The sequence below is a fragment of the Leucoraja erinacea genome, chromosome 17 (genome assembly GCF_028641065.1).
Source record: "Leucoraja erinacea ecotype New England chromosome 17, Leri_hhj_1, whole genome shotgun sequence".
Classification (NCBI taxonomy): domain Eukaryota; kingdom Metazoa; phylum Chordata; class Chondrichthyes; order Rajiformes; family Rajidae; genus Leucoraja; species Leucoraja erinaceus.
In genome coordinates, this window is record NC_073393.1 from 29,020,277 (window position 1) to 29,032,894 (window position 12,618).

A 12,618-nucleotide genomic window follows, 5' to 3' on the forward strand; every position below is an offset into this window, starting at 1 on the left:
CTCCTCATAAATAAAAGTTTACTCTGATGAATCTCCAGAAAATGTCACTTATCCGTGTTCTCCAGAGCTGCTGCCTGAACTACTGTTACTCCAGCACTTTGTGTTTTTCTATGTAAACCAGCATCTGCAGTTCTGAGTTTAAACATATACAGAGTTGCTTAGTGTGGGAAAAGGCCATTTGGGCCTCTATGTTAAGCAGTTCTCTCCAGTGGTTAGTGCAACTGACCTGAACAGTGTTGGACTATGAAGAGTGAATGACATTCATCAAGGGAGAACTGGCAGCTAAGATGCCTGAGTTCAGGACTTGGGGCAGGATGGCAGAATAGCTACAGTTGGGGCAAAAGGATTGGATAGAGGTCCTACCCTTCCACAGTTATTGTGTCTCTGAAATTCCTACGGCATTACTATTAAACCACACTGGAATGTTAATTATTCCAACTGATGAAGGTGACCCTACTGCTGAATATTCCTAAAAGACCCATAATTCAGTTAAATAAATAAAATGTTTCAACCAATTTCCAAATCAACATAAAGTGGTAAACCAGCATTTAAAAGTAGCCAGGGAAAAAGTGAAATTCAATTCACGCTGTTGTGATCCATAGGATTCAGTGCTGGATGCTTCATAGTGAGTACATTTTATTCAAGAGGCACAGGATTTCCCAAATTCCTGGCCATAAATTGAACACAGAAGAACCCTTGAAGCTGATATGTGATCTGATTGAAAGGATTCCCTGGGATTGTTAAATTCAACTCATCCTAACTTCCCTTGGCAGTATGGTTCATTGACAAATTGGTACACCGAGAATTGGAGGGCAGATCATCGAAAGCAAAAAAAAAAAATGGTGACTTGTTTATTTTCCCTTCAAATCACCCATTTCCATAATAACATTAATTATTTCTGAGGCAATCGGATTTACAAATAATGTATTAAAGAGAATTAAAGTTGAGAAACAAATAACCGTGTGACAAGAACCAAATTGTTGTTATTACATGGGTAACGTGGTGAATGTCAAGATGTTCATTGGGACTTACAACATGTGAGGAACAGTGGGGAGGGAGGAGGAAAGTAGGAAGGAAGGTGTCGAGGACAGCAGGACCAGTCAGAGAAGCCGCAGCTGCCAGGGGGTTCAAGTTGGAGAATATAAAACTTGCGGTTCAAGGACACTGTAGAGCGGCACGATGGCGCAGCGGTAGAGTTGCTGCCTCTTACAGAGCATGCAGCATTGATCGTTCGATCCTGACTACGGGTGCTGTCTGTACAGAGTTTATACGTTCTCCGTTTGTACAGAGTTTATACATGACCACGTGGGTTTTCTCCGAGATCTTCGGTTTTCTCCACACTCCAAAGATGTACTGGTATGTAGGTAAATTGGCTTGGAAAAAGTGTAAATTGTCCCTAGATTGTGCAGGATCGTGTTAATGTGCAGGGATCGCTGGTCAGTGCGGACGCAGTGGGTCGAAGGGGCTGTTTCAGTGCTGTATCTCTAAACTAAACTAAACCTAGCAAACCTTTGTCCTTTTGCATGCCTTTCATTCATCTTTTTCTATGTACCTTTTCATATCTCTCGGTTCCTTCTCCTCTCACTCTCAGCCTGAAGAAGGGTCTCACTCCTAAACATCACCTATTTCTTTTCTCCAGAGATGATGCCTGACCTGCTGAGTTACTCCAGCTATTTCTGTCTATCTTCGTAGCAAACCTCACAGATGGAAAGAGAATGAAATCAAGTATATGGTGAAGGTTTAAAAAATAGTATTAAGCTAATTTATATTCCCCTTGATCCCGAACATGGCTCCTTCAAAATCCTCTCTCTCAGTTCGAGCTTAGTTTGGGAACTGTTATAAGCCTTGGCAAAAACAGGCCAGATTTTTATCCAGACCATGTGGTTTTGCTGGACTCTAATGTTTTTGCCAAGAGAGGAAACACTGAAGTAAAATAATTTTACTAAGAGGGCAAGGATTTCTTCACAGAATACTTCTCACATGGAGTGGGATTGTCAGAAAATATTAGAGTTGCAGAATCACAGAGTTGTACAGCATAGCCTCATGCTGACTGAGATACCAGTTTCCTGCATTTGGCCCATATCTTCCTCTTCCTTTCCTATCCATGTACCTGTCCAAATGATTTAAAAAGGGTGTGAAACAGTGTGAAAACTTGCCCTTCAGCACAACTTGCCCACACTGACCAACATGCCCCATCTACACTAGTCTCACCGTCCTGCATTTGGCCCATATCCCTCAAAACCAATCCTATCCTTGTACCCATCCATATGTTTTTTTAAATGTTGTGATAGTTCCTGCCTCAACTACCTCCTCTGGCATCTTTCCCCCCTCACTTTACACCTATGTTTTTGATTCCCCCACTCTGCGTAAAAGACCATGCATTTACTCTATCTATTGGTCTCATGATCTTATACACCCCTATAATATCACTCCTCATTCTTCTGCACTCCAAGGAATAAATCCTAGCCTGCTCAACCTCTCCCAATAGCTCAGGCCCTCGAGTTCGGGCAACATCCACTTAAATCTTCTCTGCAACCTTTCCAGGTTGCCTACCTCTTTTGCTCATCTCGGTCATGGCTGACCATGGGTGTCTCCAGGGTGCTATTCCCTATATGGAGGACGCCTGTGCGTGACTTTATTTAACGTGGGGAGACTGGTGCACAGAGAGCCACCCCATGGTCCTTGACAGATCTAGATCAGGATCCGGTGGCATGGAGTCCAAGATGACCAGAGTCCTTTTTCTGCTGCAGCCTTCATCTGCCTTCCTAGCCGTGGTGACGCTCCACTAATGTCAGCAATCATCCTCCGCCTGTTCCACCATTGAGATCTTGGTTGGATTGCTCTTTGTCAGAGACCTCCCCTTCGACCTTACCGCCATGGGTGGCCCTACCAGGAGCATAGGTCCAGACGGCATCATGGTAGATCTGCCCATGGGACATGGGGAATAAATGGTGCACTCTCATTGTAAGCACTTATGTCTCACCATTCAACATGAAAATTGAATCATATCATTATAAAGATTTGGTATACCTATGGCAAAAATACTATTATTTAAACCAATTCAAACTAATGAAAGCTGCAAAATATGCCTGCCTTTTTTCTGAGTGTGACATTTGCTATTGAAGAATAATAAATAAAATGCTCAGATAATGACTTTTGGATTGCAAAATTGCAAATACATAAGGAGTCGATTTTAACAAGAGTGATTTCATGGGATTGAATGCAAGTGTTGTGCTAACGGATGTAAAATTCTCGGTCATCTGCAGCCCAGGTTTTATTGAGACATGTTAGGAGATGCACATCAAAATCACTTCCAAGAGGTGCCATTGTCATTTAAAGCTGTAATTCAAAGAACCACTGGGTTCAAGTTAAATTTCCAGGCACAGCAAAATCTAAACAAATGAAGGCAGGCAAAAAAGAAGAAGTGATTGCCTCCAGAACACTGCTGGCAAGTCTTGGCCACTTGGCGCATTACCTTCTTTCCCATGGAGATTAACATGCTTGTTTAGACGCTTTGCAATTGTTGTCCACCACTCTGCTTCCACCCCTCTCCCAGGCAGAGTATTCCAGGTACACAAAAAAGCTGGAGAAACTCAGCGGGTGCAGCAGCGTCTATGGAGCGAAGGAAATAGGAAACGTTTCGGGCCGAAACCCTTCTTCAGACTATTTCCTTCACTCCATAGATGCTGCTGCACCCGCTGAGTTTCTCTAGCTTTTTTGTGTACCTTCGATTTTCCAGCATCTGCAGTTCCTTCTTAAACACAGAGTATTCCAGGTATTCACCACCTTGTGGGCTGAAACAGAACCCTTCAATTTTTTTGCTCCTTACCTGCAATTTTGTCTATCTCTGATAGGGGACAATCTGCCCAATCTACACACCTGATAATTTTATATAGCTCAGTTATGTCTTCTCTTAATCTCCTACCCAAAACAAACCCAGCCTCTCCAGTCTCCCCACATAATTTAAACACTCCACCTCAGGCAATATCCTGATGAATCTCCTCTCCAACAATAAGACATCCTTCCTATAAGGGAGTACGTGCACATAACACCATAACCTGTTTGTCTTATAATCAACTGGATGTCGGTGTAAGAAGCAGAATCAGTATGTTTGCAGATGGTAAGAGTTATGCCCCTGTCCCACTTAGGAAACCTGAACGGAAACCTCTGGAGACTTTGCGCCCCGCCCAAGGTTTCCGTGCAGTTCCCGGAGGTTTTTGTCAGTCTCCCTACCTGCTTCCACTACCTGCAACCTCTGGCAACCACCTGCAACCTCCGGGAACCGCAGTGGGACAGGGGCATTTAGTGATACTGAGGCAGATAGTCCTAGGCTGCAGTAATGTCAATGTATTGATGAAATGAGTTGAGAAATAGTAGATGGAGTTTAATCCATGATAATGCATTTTGGGAGTACCAGTGAAACTAGGATGTACACCATGATTTGTAAGATCCCAGGGAGAATTGAGGAATAAAAGATCTCGGTTACAAATCCAAAGATCCATGCATAGTATACCAGCAGAGGTCTAAACCAAGTTAGAGCATAACCTTCCTGTTATTGTGATCAATGCCTCACAAATGAAGACCAGTATCCCATTTGCCCTCATAACCATACTATCGACCTGCAATGCTACCTTCAAGGATCTTTGGACTTGTACACCAAGGCCTGCTGTTCATCAAAACTCACTGGGACTTTAGCAATTATTGTGTGTGTCCTAGTTTCTCTAGTCTATGTCCAAAATGCATTACTTATCTGGATTAAACTCCTTCCGCTATTTCAAACCAATTTCACCAACACATTGACATTGTTCTGGAATCTAAGGCTACCGCATCACTAACAACTCCAACCATCTAAGAGTCATCTGCAAACTTACTGATTTTGCTTTTCTATGGCATTTCTACATGATTTTTTTGTAATAATATGTGACTCTGGGTGGACAATCAGAAGCTTTTTCCCAGCATGGAAAATGGCAAAGACATGGAGGTCAGAGGGGCAAAGTTCAAAGGGAATGTGTGGGGGAAGGTTTTTTTATACACAGTGGTTGATGCCATGGTGGTAGTGGTTGCAGATATGATAGTGGCATTTAAGATGCTTTTAGATAGACACTTGGATATGCAGGGAATGGATGGATATGGATAATTTGAAGGTTGAGGAGATTAGTTTAACTTGGTGTCATGTTCGGCATGGACATTGTGGACTTAAGGGCTTGGCCTTGCGCTCTACTCTTCTCTAATCTATGTTCAAACAGCAATCATACCACGAAGGATTCAGAAATAACTAAAACCACAATCTTGCGGACAGTGGTGAAGTATCACCATTCACTGCTGACCTAAAAAAAATTGCCTGCAAAGACCTAGTAATCTCTGGCATGGATTTCACCTACTACTGTGACTGGTTGCTATCAGGCATTAGTACGAAGGGATTGTTGACATTCAGTAACAGCAATGTTATACAGCAGGCTGGGCAACTGTTCGCATTGCAGAGTTCTCACAGACCACAAGCCTGGTTGTAAAGAACATAATTTTTGCAGAGAATGAAATGAGCATTGGAAGTTTTTTTTGGAATGAGCTTTGAAATTTATGAAACTTATTGAAACTTCACAAATGAACATCACAAAAACAAAATGAAATTATACCTCAATTATTTTTTTTAAATTGCTGAATTTTGAAGTAAGTTTTTATGGTCTTGTTTTTTGCAATCTTCAAAATGTGAGCTGTAATTTTGTATAATTTGTTTTTTGTGTATTGTCTGAGTCTATGTGCTTTGATGTGGCTGCAAGCAAGATTTTCATTGTGTAGGAAGGAACTGCAGATGCTGATTTAAACTGAAGATAGACACAAAAAGCTGGAGTAACTCAGCGGGGCAGGCAGCATCTCTGGAGAGAAGGAATGGGTGATGTTTCGGGTCAAGACCTTTCTTCAGACTAGTCAGGGGAAAGGGAAACTAGAGATATAGACGATGATGGAGACAGATAAAGAACAATGACTGAAATATATGCAAAAATGTAATGATTATAACGTAAACAGACCTTTTTAGCTGTTTATTGGGTGAAAACGAGAAGCTGATGTGACTTGGGTGGGGGAGGGATGGAGAGAGAGGGAATGCGTGGGTTACTTGGAGTTAGTGAAATCAATATTCATACCACTGGGCGGTAAGCTGCCCAAGCAATTTTCATTGTACCTGTACCTCACGTTCTTGTGTGTATGATGGAATTAACAACATGTTTGCCTCTACATCTTTCCATGATCTATCTACCTCACTGTTCCTGTACCTCCCACTGGCCATTGGCCACTTCTTTTAGAGTGATCACATCTTTAATATTTTTGAGATCTATCTGTATGCCTCAGTGGATGAACCCTCCAGTATGCCCTAGTCTCTGAGTGCAGTTGTGACATTCTCCCTGATTGGTGATGCTACTTCCAGCATTTAATTCATTATTTCTTGTGATGAATACAGACCCTTTGCAATTACCAGTTTCAGCGTCTCGCCAATGCGTCACAGTCACAACAGAATCTCAGACGAGGAGATGTAGATACAAGATTAACGGGCTGTCATTTCAAACTTGTGAGCAGGTACTTCCACTGGCAGCGAATGCTGAATAGCCAGAGGGCTGTGGAGGATAAATCATTGGGATAATAAAAGAGCAGTTGGATAAATACGCGAAGGATCAGGGAATTGAGATTAATAAGGAAATGCCAGATGTCCTTATTTCCAAAAGTGGAGATGAACCAGCCACATATCAGACATTATCCTATTGAAGAGCTGAGCAGACCTGAGGGTCTGACCAGCCTCTACCTGCTCCTATTTTCTAATATACTTACATTCAATAAATTGTTCGGCAAAGCAGTCGCCCGACCTGCATTTGCTTTCTTCAGTGAAAGGGCGACTACATTGTGAGAACTAAACGCAGCACAGTAGATAGGAAGAATCACCAGCTGCTTCACCTGAAAGGGCTGGTATCATTGACAGATGTTTTATTTACTGAATTACATTTTCGGCCCAGCTGTAATAATGACATGGCAAACCATAAAAAATACATAGTATCCTTTTGCAGCAAGAATACAACAAAAGTTGATAATGCAAATATTCCACGTGACCCTTCAAGGATTTATCTATCTCCTGGATGTCGCCTGGATAAATCCTATCTATCTATTTAGGAAACCACCAACAACAACTGCAGAGGTTAACAAATAACTATTTTGGGACCAAGGCCGAAAGAACACATGCAACAAGCAATGCCACCTGTTGCCGCTCAGTGAATTTCTAGCGCACTCTCGTAATTTTGTCCAGATTAAAAGTGGTGCCGGACCATCAGTTGCTTGAAAATCGGTGGTGGACCTGTACTTCAATTGGTTTTCAGACCACAGTCCTCATTAAAATCACCAATGTTTGTAATTTCCCTTGATGTATCTATGTTTTCACATAATGGGTAACTAGACTAAATATAAGACATGGCAGAGCTGTGACTAGTTGCTCAAAGGTCAACTTTTTTAAATCATTGCATATCCACTATAAAAACGAAGGCAGATTGACAGTATTTCTTAAAAATAATTTAGGATGGTGCATATCTGATATCTATGATATATGTTACAATGGCTCAGAATTCCTTGGAGCCATACATAATTGTGGTGGCATATTTCAGGTCCAAGATAAAATGTATTTTTTAGCTTTCCCAAACTTGTTTGCTTAACTTCCGGAAACTTCAAATAGTCTATTTTATATCAATGCATTCATTCAAGACAGGCATTGCATGGTTTTATAATGAAACCCTTCACCATTTAAGATATAAATGTAGTGAAGCATTAAATAACAAGCAAGTCACTTGATGCTCCCCACAAATATTTAGTTTTGAATCAAAACACTCAATGGGACAGAATGTTTACCATCCATCACCATCCTTTAAGTCTGCTTCAAAAATATCTGAACACTATTTATAACATATCAAACTCAATGAATGTGATGGCATAATCAACATTTTAATCCAAGAAGCATAGGGATCTCCTGGCTAATTGTTTTTTTTTTAACTGAGCAACAGGTTACTTCATCAACATACTATTTGTAGGCATCACCCTGGTCTCCACATCCTCAACAGGGGAAGCTTGTGGACCAGATCAACCAGGTTATGAAACCCCAATCAATCAATAATAGCCTTTGGTTACTATTCCAATTATAAGCAGTGATATTGGAAATAAAAGAGTGATTTATTCATGTACAAAAAGTTTCAATATGTATCTTCTCATTGCAGGAAATACGAGCCAGTCAAAGCTGTGAGATTTCTGTTATTTGGATATCCACGTGACGTGTATTTAAGTTGGGTATGATTTGCAAGCTCTCCATGTCTTCCTTCTGACTCCCAATCATTCATGTAATCATCAAAGAATGCTGGAACTCTCAGTCTTCAGAAATCTTAGAAAAATAATCAATCGAGGTTTTCAGAAGGAAATCGATAGATACTTGAGAGAAAAAAAATAATTAGCGAGCTATGAAGAAAGAGCAAGGGAATGAGACTGATAGGATTGCTCTGTTGAGACCTTGCATAGACTTGATGGGCTGAATGGTCTTCCTCTGTGCCAAATCTATGATTCTAAGTCCGGTTGATCAAGATTCCCATTCACTTTCTCTTGCACTGTTGCTCTGCATCAGCAAGCCAGGAGACTGCTATGCACATCCTGTCCAAATGAAATTGTTTGCCTTCCCATAGGAAATAATTTTGTTCCATTTTTATCAAAGCTGACTCGGCAAATTACCTAAGTGCCATTGGTTTCCCTGGGGGAGAATTGGGAGCCTGTTTTATATCCTGCTCAACTTTCATTGCAAACATTCTGTCAATACATTATTACAGTTCGGCAGTACTTGTGGTGACCAATTTCACCTGTTCTGTGGTTTTCTATTTCTGTTTTGTGACAAGGAGGAACTCAAAGTACTTTCCAAATATAATGGAAAGAACATCAGGATTCTCTACTACATATATCATTTTTCATAACAGATTGCTAATTACGATTGCCAATTTGCATCTGCATAATCATATTTTTTTGCAATTATTGCAGTTATTAATGGCAATCACAGCAAAAGACTGACAATGCCAAATTTTTCATTTTGTGCAAGTGATTATTTCAATTTGTTAAAAATAGCTGTCGTTGCATTATGCTATCAAATTACTCTTCATTTCAAAAAAGTTGCGGAAAAGGATCTGGGTTTGCTATACATACTGAGTATTTTGCAGTGAATGTGAATATCTTGCAAGAAAGCTTGAATTGTAGCCAGAGTCAAGGGAGAGAAATTAAACCTAATCGGACATGAAGTAAGGGAAAATGTATCAAACACAGCAGTGTTATATAGTGGTTCTCATCCAGACCGCAGCAGTGGAAATGTTATGGGTGACTTCTCAAATTTTCCAGTGTTGTGGTCTGCATATCGTATCCCAATCCATGCACCCAAACCCCTTGCCTAAAATACTCGTATTAGAGTCATAGAGTCAGATTTATACTGCAGAGAAACAGGCTCCTAGGCAAAACTCATCCATGCCAACTACATTGTCTGACCCATGTCCCTCTAAACCTATCCTATCCAGGTACCAGTGCAAATTTATTTTAAACATTGTAATTCTACCTGGCTTTACCACTTCCTCGGGCAGCCCGTCCACACACCCACCAATCCCTGTGTGAAAATGGTGTCCTTCAATTTATCTTTTTAAATCTTTCCATTTTCACCTTAAAAATCTATGTCCTCTAGTTTTAGACTCACTTTTTAGTTTTAGTTTTAGAGATACGGTGCGGAAGCAGGCCCTTCGACCCACCGAGTCTGCACCGACCGAGAAAATAAAACTTACCATTCACCTTATCTATGCCCTCACGATTTGAAACCCCTCTATAGGTTCACTCCTCAGCCTCCTACACTCCTTGGAAAAAAGCCCCAGCCTATCCGGTCTCTCCTTATAGATCAAGCTCTCCAATCCTTATCCCCAGTCTTTGTCATCCCTGTGAATCTTCTCTACTCCCTTTCTGTCTAATGACATCCTTCCTATAGCTACGTGACTAAAGCTGCAAACAGTTCTCCAAATATGGTGTCATCAATGTCTTGAACAGTTGTAACATGAAGTCTCAACTCTTGTACTCAATGCCTTGATCGACAATAGCAAGCATATTATTTTAGTTCCTTGCAATTAATTACCTTGATTGGAATTCCATACGGTATATCATAGCACTGCAATGATATCCACAAATTACCTAATGACAAACATCAGGGGACAAGGGAACTTCAAGATTCAATGTAATCCACAAGCCATGCTGGAATTGACAATTTCTACTATTGTAACTCAGTCAAAGATATATGATTATGAACATCAATAAATAATTGAAATAGAATACCAAGACACAATTGAACAAGAATGCAAAGGATCTCAACAACATAATCTGGAAATATTAAAATGTTACCATTGTCTGTGTGCATCACATTTTCCCTCCAAAATGTGATGTAACTAGGGCATGGTGGCACAGCGGTAGAGTTGCTGCCTTACAGCGATTGCAGCGCTGGAGACCCGGGTTCGATCCTGATTACGGGTGCTGTCTATACAAAATTTGAACATTCTCCCTGAGGTTTTCTCCGAGATCTTCGGTTCCTCCCACATTCCAAAGGTCTTTAGCTTAATTGGCTTGGTAAACGTAAAAAAAAATTGTCCTTAGTCGGTGTAGGATAGTGTTAATGTTCAGGGATCGCCGGTCAGAGAGCCGAAGGGCCTGTTTCCGTGCTGTATCTTTAAACTAAACTAAACTAAACATAAATTAAACTGCTTGGATTACCAGTAGTGTCACGGTGATGTTATTGAACTGATAACATTGAAGCTTAGAAGATCACACCATGGCTGGAGACATATTCAAATCCTCCATTGTAAGCTGGTAAAATTGAATAAAGTATTTAAATTCACTGAATTTAGCATTTAGAATTAAATGGCGGGTGTCAATAAAAGTGACCATGAAACCACTGGATTTTAATCATCTGATTCAGTCTGCAGAAGGACCCTGACCTGAAATATCATCTATCCTTTTCCCTTCACAGATGCTTATAAGGGGGAACACAATATATTTAATAATTAAGGCTTCTGTAGTCATTGTAACATAAAACTACCAAGAAAGGCCCTCGATCTTGGGAAGACCAGTTAACCACGACCATAAGCTTCACCAAAAATGATCATGGTCACATTTGATGCAATGTCAATCACTTTTGACTTTAGACTTTCGAGATACAGGGCAGAAACAGGCCCATCGGTCCACCGGGAACATGTCGACCAGTGGTCACCTCGTACACTACCACTATCCTACACACTAGGGACAATTTACAATTTACAATTACAGAAGCCAAATTAACTTACAAGCCTGTATGTCTTTGGACTGTGGGAGGAAACCGAGAGAACCCAGAGTAAACCAATGCGGTCACAGGGAGAAAGTACAGACTCTGTACAGAGTCGGGAGCGGAACCCAGGTCTCTGGTGCTATAAGGCAGCAACTCTGCCGTTGCACCACCGTGTCGCAACTTGTCATATATACATAGAAACATAGAAAATAGGTGCAGGAGTAGGCCTTTCAGCCTTTTCAGCCAGCACCGCCATTTAATATGATCATGGCTGATCATCCAAAATCAATACCCCATTCCTGCTTTCCCCCCATATCCCCTGATTCTGTTAGCTCGAAGAGCTATATCTAACTCTTTCTTGAATATATTGTATGACCGATATTGTCATCGTATCCAAAATGTTTAAAATGTTTAGATTCTCATAGATACATTCTAAACCATCCCACCTGATCTCTGCTCTATATGCTAGCATTTGTTTGGATAAAGACACTGCTTCAATCCATGAGTGGCTCTTCATGCATAACACTGCCAAAAAGAGAAGGCTCATTTAACATCTCTTCTGTAAAGCAGGCCTCCAACGGTCCAGTCCTCCAGTATTGGAACAACATCTTACAATACGTTCCTCCATATTCAACCCAGGATGTGAACCCTGGACCTTCTGAGCTAGATGTGGGAGCTACAACTTGCATCACGTTAAAAGCAATGCCCAAGGTGGAGTGATACAGAACAGGAAGGCTCATACTGAATCCCCAGAGGTATCTCACAGAATTGACTGAAAATGCTATGGTTCTCTTATCTATATGTCACTGATTAGGTCCTTAAAATTATGTAGAGGTTCCATTGGATAAACATAAAGATGTTTCCATACATAGCAATTCTGAAACTGTAGATCTTAAAATGTAAAGGGGCTGTCCCACTTGGGGGACCTAATTGTCGAGTTTAGAAGATTTGAATAAATGATATGCTGAAGACCTCCTTCGATTATGTAGAAGACCTCCTTCGACCTCCTTCGACCTCCTTCGACCTCCTTCGACTATGTTGAAGACCAGCTTGGACTAGCTATGACTAGCTACGACTAACTTCGGGAAAATTGGACACCGAATATTGGAGAGTGAAGATGACCTCCTTCGACCTTCCTTCGACTATGATGAAGACTATCTAAGACTACCTTCGACTACCCTCGATTACCTAGACTAACATGCAGACCTACTACGACCTACTGCGACTAAACCTACGAGTAAAAAAAGTATCGATTTTTTCCATGGCGAGCT